This window comes from Ursus maritimus, unplaced genomic scaffold, assembly GCF_017311325.1.
Source record: "Ursus maritimus isolate PB19 unplaced genomic scaffold, ASM1731132v1 scaffold_17, whole genome shotgun sequence".
In the NCBI taxonomy this organism is placed as follows: Eukaryota; Metazoa; Chordata; class Mammalia; order Carnivora; family Ursidae; genus Ursus; species Ursus maritimus.
The window spans coordinates 56,284,474-56,295,074 of NW_024424119.1; the positions used below are offsets into that span (position 1 = coordinate 56,284,474).

Genomic DNA, 10,601 nt, shown 5'->3' on the forward strand with positions numbered 1-10,601 from the left:
GCAGGGGAAGAGCAATGTGAGAGCCGGGGGCCCTGTCCAGAGGAGGGGAACCGGGAGATTGGGGGACAGCAGCTTCTGAGTGGGAGGGGAGCCCTGCATGCCCAACTCGGCATGCCCAGCGAACTTTTCTAGGGGGCCACAGGGACACACCTGACCCCAAAGACAGCTGGACAAAGCAACGTTCCTGGCCAGCGCAGCCCACCCGCGGTATTGAGTTAAACTGTAATTTGGACAATGAAGGGGCCAGTGCCTTCCTGAGCCTAATGCAATCGAACAAGCTGCCGCGCTTCGCGGAGAAGCCTGCTTGCCCCCCGACGCGGCCCCTTGCGTCCTGCCCAAGTGGCCTCCGTCAGCATATGTCAGTGACCATTCGCCGCCGCCCGTCAGCCCGCATCACCCCACACACGGTATTGAGTTAAACTGTAATTTGGACAATGAAGGGGCCAGTGCCTTCCTGAGCCTAATGCAATCGAACAAGCTGCCGCGCTTCGCGGAGAAGCCTGCTTGCCCCCCGACGCGGCCCCTTGCGTCCTGCCCAAGTGGCCTCCGTCAGCATATGTCAGTGACCATTCGCCGCCGCCCGTCAGCCCGCATCACCCCACACACGAACGTGACCGGGCTCCGAGCAGGAGGTGCCGGAGTCCCTGCCCCGTCACTTTGTAGCTCCTCCAGCCTGGCCTGGCGGCGTGGCTCAGCTCTGGTTTCTCTGTCTCCCCCAATTTCCTGCCTTTTTAACCACGTTCCTCCCCCCCCTCCCCACAGCTTCCTTCCTGGCCCCCTCCTCTGTTGTCTTTCCTCCTTTGCTCTTTTTGCTCTGAGTTTTCTCTCTCATTTTCCCTGGGATGCTGCCAGGGGAGGGATGGGCACCCAGAGCTCCACGAGTGCAAGATGCCCTCCCCAGCACTCAGCTCTGCGGCGTCACCCCCCACCCCCGCCACTCCGCTTCAAGTTACGATCTGCCCGGAGCTACAGAGGCAGGGGGCAAAGGAGGGCTCAGGAGGTCTTGGGCTGGAGGAGCAAGAAAAGGACCAATCCACACCCCGACTCTCCTGTATCGGGAGGGCATGTCTCCCACGCCGGTGTCCCCACGGTGCCTGGCCCAGAGTCGGACAGGAACGAACCAGTTTCTATTTTCAGAAGAGGGGCTTGGACTCAGCTGTGCTGAGCTCCCCCATTCTAGATCGCCGTCACTGAAATATGGTCCGGAGCAACAGGAGGCGACCTGTGAATGCCACCCTTTTATTCGGTGCCGGGCACGGAGCGAAGTCACCCCCGTGCATTAGCACTTCATCTTCAGAGCGAGAACCCCACCCCACCCCCACTGCTCCGTGGCACAGAGGGGAAGCAGAGTTCGAGCTGTCCTCCCCCAGTGAGCGGGCTGGTGGGGCCTGGAAGCCTGGTTCCTCTGACCATGGGTTCCAAGCCCCCACACACTATACCCACCGTGCCACAGAAACAACGAGAAACAATCAACATGCCAGCCCCAGGATTCACAGGGCGCTTTTTGTCTTTTTGGAGTTGTTCATGGGTTTCTGGAAGTTCCTCTGTAGGACTCTCAGAGCCAGGCTTGTCCCTGGAGCCACTGTGGTCAGCCCAGTGGAGACCCTAGCCCTCCAGAGTGATGCTTTTATGGTTGCATTTGGACCCCCGTTCCGGGGAATCCTACCAACTGGAAGTGTTCGTTAGCTCTCACTGCTCACCAAGCACTCGACATGCGTTATTTTGTAGAAAGGATGTCCCCATTCAACTGATGTGGAACCTGATGCCCTTGTAGGAAAGGGTCTCAGATTCAATCCAGGGCCACGGTAGCCTGGGTCCCCTGCGGATCCTTCCCTCACTTCTGGGGCAGGTGGAGAGGAACCCTCTTCAGCCCAGCAGGGTTCCTTTCTCCCCCCACAGTATGCCTCCGCATTGCAATTAATTAGTTAATTGGGCAATTAGTTGTCCATCTTCCGCAGCAAAATGGGAGCCCCTAAGGACCATGCCTGTTGTGACCCCCACAGTGTCCCCAGAGCCCCGCACCCAGTGAGCGGTCAGTGAATGTCTGCAGGAAGCATGAATGAAGGAGGAGATGAATGAATGAACAAATGAATGACCAGTACAGCACAGAATGGCGGAAGAATTAAAAAGCCTTTCACAGACCCCCTGAAAGCCCCTTCCCACCTGACCATCCTGGCGTCCCCCATCCTGGCAGCCCTGACCGGGTCCGGGCTCAGGAGGGCCAGTGCGGCGGCGGTGGCGGCGAGGGGGGGACACAGCGTCCCGCACAGAGCCCCAGGAGGGTCTTTGTCTGTGCCTCGTGTCTGTGCCCAGCCACCGGCCCCCCCTCGCCACCCAGCCGCATTATGAAAGGGAAAAGCGCTTCCAAAAAAGTTGAACCTGTCACAGTGATGGATAACCTAAATGGACTCTCCCCGCTCGTGAACAGATGTCGACGCTGAACCCTGTCAGAAATAATTAAACACCTCTCACAAGGAAAAGCAGCAGGGAGGGGCGCGGCGGCCTGCTCCTTGCGCTGGGTCAACGCGGAGCAGGCTGGCTTCCTGCACCGCGTGGCCTGCCCGCAGGGGGTCACCCCCAGCCCCGGGGCCACCCACCTCCGCCCCACCCCGGCACCCCGCGGGCGCCCAGCGGGGTCTGAGCCCACCGGGGACTGCACCCTCCGTGGGCGTCGCCGTCAGCCTCAGGGCTGCCTGGGACTCCAGCGCCCATTCTGCTCTGTGCCACCAGCATTACCACGGGTGGACGGGGCCCAGAGAGAGGGTCAGTCCACAGCTCGTGCGTGGCTGGGACATGTATGCCGTGCCTCCAGCAGAGGCTCTCTGGGCCTCAGTTTCCTCATCTGAAAGTGAGGGTAGCACTGTTCTTAAGGGTCTCCTCCAGCCAAAGGCTCACGATCCCAGGTTCACGGCTCAAGGAGCCCTGTGGGAGGGGGCTGGAGGCTCTTGGCGGTGGCGAACCCCAAACCCGGAGTGAAGTGGCAGGGGAGCTGACACCCTCTGTGCCCAGTGGCAATGGGGCTCGTGCCCTTCATGAACGTGCCGGGGGCTGCGGGGAGGGAGGAGGGAACCCACCTGCTATGTCTGTGTGTGCGCATGACTCAGGGTCAGCCGGAACTGGGTCACATGGAGACCCTGTCACTCCCTACCTGTCACATGGCTTTACCGGTCCAAGTCCCTGCTCCGTCTTCTGAAAATTGGGCTAGCAGTTCAGCAGGGCGCCTGGACTCTACGGGCATGGGCCTGGTGATCATTCATTCCTTCCCTCATTCATTCCCCAATCACGTTCAGCATCTTTGTGCCAAGCCCTGTTCTCCGTGCCGGTGTTATGCTGCTGTGGGTAGATGGACAGAGGGGTGGACAGCTAGACGGGGAAGTCTGGAGCAGCTCCACCCCATGGTGTCCAGGCCTCGAAGCCTGAAATGGTAGGGAGACCCCAACCTTAGTTGGCAGCCAGACGTGGGGGCTGGGGGCGAGCCGCATAACCTCACCCCCATCAACATGACCCTGAGGCAGGCTGGCCCACCTGCTCACCTGCCCTCCGCAGAACCCTGCTCGGGCTTTCCAGGCAGGGGCCAGAATCCAGGCTCGCCTCTTGGGAGGTGGGATTGTGAACAGTGACACCTTCGGTTCTCAAAAGTGACCCAGTCCGAACCGCACACGCTATGGCCGCCTGATATTAAACCAAGAAAAACAAACGGTTTAACCTTCTTTACAAAGAGTGCCAGTGGTAACAGCCCAAAGACAAATATCGGGGGGGGAGTGGTCCCAAGGATTTACGGCGGCACCCCCACAGTGGGGTAAGCCCGGACGTGCCCTTGCGGAGTGTTCAGTCCGAGCTGAGAGATCCCGCACTGACTTTGCACAGACAACAGATCGTCCTGAGAAAGAGTACACAGCCACTGAAAATAATGACCTCACTCTACTTACTGCCACGTTCCTAACCCATACTTGGGGAAGGAACCCATGCTGTGGGACGCCGTTGGGATCGAGGCGCCCACACATGTGCACAGGTGTCTGTGCTCAAGGGCAGACGTCCAGAGGGAGGGGTCCCCAGGTGGCAGCAGTGGTGACCCCTGGGGTGCAGTGAGGCTGAGTTTGACTCTCTCTGATGCTCTTTTCTGCGTTGTTTGAATTTTTACAGTGAGTATATGACTTTTACAAAACCAGTAAGGCTATTTTTTTTTTAATGTGTTTGAAGGGTAGGGAGACTACATCCTTCTTTGGGCACTTGTCCCAGGGCTCAAGCCCCCTTCAGCGCAGTCCCTCCTGAACTCACAGGCCCTCCAGTGCCGTTGGCCACGCTTGGTTTCTTGCTCTGGGTTTCCATCAGGCACAGAGATCAGAGGCCAGCGCTCTCCCAGCAGTGATGGCGGCTGGCTCCCTGAGTCTGGCTCTCGATGGCCAAGTCCGTGTTATAATTGGAGATCCCAAACCCATTTTGGAGGGAGGTTTGCCCAAGCATCTCGAGGTCACCCCTCACGCCGAACACTGCGCCTCTCCCCTGACAGACCTGTCTGTCTTCCCCAGTGCCAATACCCACTGACATTACATAGTCATTCAGTCACTAAAGTATGAACAAATTGACTATATTTTCATTTGGCTTTTGGTTTCAGCCCCACTGCTTTAGAATAATGGCCCAAGCTATTAAGCTAACAGTTTGATTTACAAGCTCTTGTGCTCTGAATGCTGGGATCAGACTCCTCTCTTTGCGGAAGACTAACCCTGCCAGGGTCTCCTGGGCCCCTGGCTCCCTAATAGAACCGGAGACGGCGGGAAAAAAAATCAGCAGTCAGCCAAGCAGTGACACCCAGAAATGCAGCTGATTAGTGAAAGCTGCTGAATCTAAGAAAAGGATTTTCTTCCCCACCTTTAAGCTCCCTTACAAATCATAGCTGGCTGGAAAGTTAACTCTCTGTTAAACCCCCAGAGCGGGCTCGGAGCCTGTCCACCCAGCGGCCGCCACCTCTCCAAAGGGCTCCAAGGGGCCGGTGAAATAGGAGCCCTTCTCCGGACAGGTGTGTTCAGCCCCAAAGTCACTCCTTCCAGGCACAGGAAGGACAGGTACCAGATCCGCTGCCCCTCCCCGAGGTCCCCACACCAGTGAGGTATTTTAAGAATCCTGTCTCTCTTTCGCGTTGGAATAAGAATCATCCCATGTTGCTGCGTCGGGCACCGAGCGCCGGGATGGAATGTGTCACACGCTGGAACAAGGCACTAGGAAGAGTGATTCAGAGGATGCAGAGGTCCTGATGCAGCTGACATTTCTTCCCTAAGTACGGATGCCCCATTAGAAATCCCATCAGTATGCAGAAGAACTGCCTCGCTGGAGAGATCAAAGCGGGGGCTTAATTGGTTTTACATAATCCGGCACCTTGGAGGGACAGAATTTTTAGGCACCTGCTCATGAGGTGACATTGCTGCTCGATACTGGCAAGTCACCGAGAGCCAGAGCTGAAGCTCTGGGGACAGGAACAAGGGGGAAGGGGCGGCGGGAGGTGGGGGGACAGCGGCAAAGTTCCTGGAACGGCGGGACGAGTCTGGGTTCCCAGGTCACAGAGGGAGATGCCAGGGGCCCAGAGAGGTGGGAGCTGGTGCTTCTAACTGGGGACCCTAGCCTGACTGTCCCCTTAACACTTCGGTGCCTGGGAACTCTCCGTTCTCTACAGAAAGCTCTTCTCCCCCACCAGGGGGCAAAAACATCTCAAATTTTGTGTTGAAAATCAACCAGAAAATAGACAAGACAGCTTGTTTTGGCATCAAGTATACATTTCTAACCTCTAGAGATACCTAGAATCCCACCTTGAATTTGGGGGAGTCGATGGGACTTTGGGGGTCTCCAGTTTCTTCTCCCAGCTCTTCCCCAAGAGAGCAGTACTTGGTGATCTAAAGGGAATCTCCCAGCTTGAGCAGGACTTGGGGCTAACCTCCAAGTGCCTCACTGCCACGTGTCCCCACGCATCCGCCTCTGTCACCCGGCACCCATGCTGTCACCAGGACAGGATCCAGAGCTGTCGAGCACGTGGCCAGCAGCAGGGTCCAGCAATAAACAACGTCAAATGATTTGCTCGGGTAAACTGAGCTTTGCCAAAAGTTGTGGGCAAGACGAACCAAGAGGCTGGTATCCTTGTGTCTCAAAGCCGAAAGCAAGCAGCAGAGTGGACCCCCTGGGACTCCTGCAGTGTCCCTCAGAGAGGCAGAGTCTGCTGGAGACAGAGAGCATGTGTCGGGGAGAAAGTAAGAAGATGGGGGTGTTTGCTGGCCTCTTCCCCTCCTCTCCTCAAAGAGGTCCTGGGAAACGTTGTGTTACATCGCACAAAAGAATGCAGGCAGTGTGACCCCGTCCAGCGGCTGGACAAGCAAAGGGAAGCGTGTCCGAGAAGTTTCTGGGAGGCAGCGCTCCCAGAGGCAGCGACAATGACAACACTCAGAGCTCACACATCCGGAGCTCCTCTCAGGTGCTTTGAGGAACAGTCCCATTTTGTGCCAATGCTCCCAATAGCCCTCTGTGGCCGAGAAGAGCCGTGCTGTCTCGGAGGTGGAGGGACTGTGGTGGGAGGCCTAAAGTCATGTGCCCCAGGTCCACCGCTAACGAGTGGCAGTGTGGAGGCTCGGGCCCTCTGGCCGGCTGCTCCAGGCCGCAGGCCTTGGTAGAGCCGATAAATACTATGGACCTGAAACTGAGGTCAGGGGTCAGTTGGGGGCTAAACACAGGACCCGGGAAGGAGAGTGAAGGGCGATCAGGAACTGGGGTTTTATAGGTGTCCAGAGGGTTGTGGCCAGCCCTTGCAATAAACAAAACTTCCCACTGCCCTGAAAGCCTTCAGACCTTGATAAAACCCCTGAGCATCTTTTAAATTGCAATTTGGCCCCAAGGCCAAAAAGGAAAGAGGCCATTGATCGCAGGCCTGGCGCGGGAAAAGGCGAGAGGCAGAGGGCTGAGCCTCGGCCCCTGCACCTGTGAAGTGGGGACAGGAACAGAAGGCAAGCGCGGTCGTGTGCGGGAAGCGCCTGGCCCGAGCCTGGCCAGGGGATGGTCATGGAGCAACACAACCTCTGCATTGGACGGGGCTTTGGCGTCAACTCCTACAGATGCACAGGACTCCAACTGGGCTGTGGCTGGGGTCCTCGGAGGAGAGCTTTAAAATGCAGATTCTGGGGGCGCCTGGGTGGGGCTCAGTCCGTTGAGCATCCGGCTTTTGATTTTGGCTCAGGTCATGATCTTGGGGTTGTGAGATCGAGCCCCGAGATGGGCTCTGTGCTGAGTGTGGAGTCTGCTCAGGACTCGCTCTCCCTCTGCCCCTCCCCCAACTCTGCTCACAGTCTCTCTCTCTCTAAAAAATATGCAGATTCCAGAGCGCCACCCAGGATCCATTCTAGTGGGTCTGGGGTAGCCTCCAAGCCTGCATTTTCTTTTTTTAAGATTGATTGATTGATCGATTGATTGATTTGACAGAGAGAGAGAAAGCACGAGAGTGCATGAGCAGGGGGAGCAGCAGAGGGAGAGGGAGAAGCAGGCTCCCACTGAGCAGGGAGCCCCATGCGGGGCTCGATCCCAGGACCCTGAGATCATGACCTGAGCCGAAGGCAGACGCTCAACGACTGATCTACCTGGGCGCCCCCAAGTCTGCATTTTCAGCAAGAAGCTCCTGGAAGTCCCTGGCCAATGTCGTCTGCTCTGCACAGGGATGTTTAAAACGTGTATCTGCCATGTGGGTGCACCCCCATATGTGTGCTCTGAAGCATGCTGGGCCTTCCAACGGAAACATGCCTGCAGGAGGCAGGCTCTCATCTGTTCAACAGCCCCGAGGATTACGAACTTCTGTCTTAATCTGCTCAGGCTGCCATAACGGAACAGCGTAGAGTAGGTGGCTTACGTGGCAGGCGTGGATTTCTTAGTTCTCATGGCTGCAAGCCTGAGATCAGGGTGCCTGCGGGGCGGGGTTCTGGTGAGACTCTCCCTGGCTTGCAGGAGGCACCTCCCTGCTGTGTCCTCACACTGCGCAGAGAGAGAGCAAGCGAGCTCTGCAGTGCCTCTTCTTAGAAGGGCACTAATCCCACCGTGGAGGCCGCCCTCATGACCTCGTCTGAATCTCATCACTCCCTAAGGCCCCACCCCAAATGCCATCACACTGGAACGCAGGAACGTTCAGGGGACACAACATCGTGCACAGCCATTTCTTTCTCAAGTTCAGCCAAAATCTGTCTCCTTTCACAGAATCACCTGCCCCCTTCCAAGTGTCAGCCCTGCAGATACTGTCTCTGCTCTGATGCCTAGATTCTTGATGGTTCCTCCGGGTACCGAGCTTTGAATGTCAGAGGTGGGGCGCTATGTGGCAGTGACAGTGGACTGCCCAGGTGCCATGACCTTTGCCACTCAGTGTTGTGTTCTCTACCTTTATCCACAGTCACAGAACATTTGTCAACTTGAGGTGCCTGGGTGGCTCAGTCAGTTGGGTGTCTGAGTCTTGGTTTCAGCTCAGGTCATGATCTCAGGGTCATGAGATTGAGCCCCATGTCGGGCTTTGCACTCAGCTCAGAGTCTGCTTCAGATCCTTTCTCCCTCCTCCTCTGCTTCTCCCCTGCTTGCACTCTCTCTCTCTCAAATAAATAACTAAAATCTTTTCTTTTTAAGATTTTATTTATTTATTCGACAGAGACAGAGACAGCCAGCGAGAGAGGGAACACAAGCAGGGGGAGTGGGAGAGGAAGAAGCAGGCTCATAGCGGAGGAGCCTGACGTGGGGCTCGATCCCATAACGCCGGGATCACGCCCTGAGCCGAAGTCAGATGCTTAACCGCTGTGCCACCCAGGCGCCCCATAAATAACTAAAATCTTAAAAAAAAAAAAAAAGATTTGTCAGCTTGAACTGTCTCCTATATGTTTGTGAGACTCTGGTCAGTGTCACTTGAATCACTTAATACAAGAATCAATGTGAATTCATCCATCTTCTCCTCTGTCTACCCATTCACCACTCTGTTCATCTATCCATCCATCTGTCCATCCACCCATCTGTCCATCCATCCATCCATCCATCCATCCATCCATCCATCCATCCATCCGTCCTTATGTTCATCCATCCATCTGTCCATCTGTCCATCTGTCCATCCATCCATTCATTCACCTAGCCATCTAGCCAAGATTTGTTTAGTGTCTACGGAGTGCCCCTAGCAGTCAAGTAAACCCCAAGACTTTGAAGTCTCCTGTCTGTCACTCTTTCCCCAGAACAGTGTCCAGATTATGGCATAATATCCCTGCTGTCTAGCTGAGGACACTTAACTCCATTCCTATTTATGAACTGACAGGGTCAGCCCCGTCAACCACAGAAAGGTTCCATTTCTTCTTAAGAGTTACCCGCCCCCCCCAATTCTTCCTGCTCATTATTTCAATAAGGAAAAAGGGGAAAGACACCAAACCTCACCATGAACACCCCAACCCAATGGGCCATGGACACCAAATATCTGAGTGTGTCTCCAGCTTCCCAGTGGAAGCACAGGAGTCGTTCAACAGCCGGTATGAATAAGCGATAAGGCACCGCCGGGCACGGTGCGGACGGCTCAGCAAAGGACTTAATTTGCAACCAAGCACAAAATCAAAGACTCTGTCAACCAAGGAACCGAGCGCCCAGATAACCACCTTGCACTACCTGAGAAAGCACTGTCAGGTAAATTTCCAGAGAAAGTAATTAAGGAATCCCTATTGTCTTAAACCAGCAGCAAAATTTGGAGCTCTGGAATTTGATGCTCGCTGGGGATCCGGTGTCTCCTCCCAGCCTGATCCTTCAACAAAACGAACAGCGGAGGTTTAGGAGGGGATCGGCTGGTGTGTCTCCCCCTCGCGCTCCCAAAGACGCCCCTCCAGCACCTTGTGCTCCCGCAAGCCTTGTCTCGTCGGATGAGCAGTAGGCAGCAAATGAGGTCACTGCTTGTGGGACGGGGGTGAGATTAATATACAAATCTGTAGACCTCTCTGAGATCTGTGAGCCCCAATTAATATTTATCAAGTACCCACGGCGTTCACGATACCCAGCACTTACATGCAGAACATACAGTCCCTGGCATCAGGGAGTCTACACTCGGATTCAAAAGCTACACACAGATAGCTGCTCCACGTGCTTGGAGGCCCCCACGCTGGTGGGAGAGCCCACTGTGCACCTGCGTTAATATTTATAGCAAGTAGGCCTCTTCTGACGGAGATGATGTGGAATTGTCAGCCAGGCACGGCACCATGGCCTCCGTTGGGGGAGCGTGACTGGGACGCCAGCCCGAGGGGCTGGGGGGCGTCCATTCACAGGCTCCTCGAAGGGCCTCGGCCACACACCTCCTTCACCAACTCCCTCCTTGGCTCTTACTTGAGCTTAAAATAAAAGACAGGGTCCTGCTGTCCACTGAAGCTCGGTCTACCATGACCGTCCGGATCCTATCCTTAGATGTTTCTGAGTGGGGAGAGCGGGCTTAGCACCCCGACGGAATATCCCATCTCCCATTGGCAGCTGGACGCCTGACGGCCACCTCCCCAAAGAATAGCGCCGAGCAGACTCCCATCGTCTGGGCTCTGAAAAGAACAGCCCCCCCCCCCCCCCCCCCCCCCCCCCCCCCCCCC

At 56.1% G+C, this 10,601-nt stretch overlaps 1 protein-coding gene across 1 annotated transcript in view; it reads left to right on the plus strand.

The window, feature by feature from the left end:
* CFAP77 (cilia and flagella associated protein 77) overlaps window positions 1-10,601 on the plus strand; it is a 127,143-nt gene that overhangs the window by 102,250 nt on the left and 14,292 nt on the right. The gene's annotated exons all lie outside the window — the stretch shown is intronic.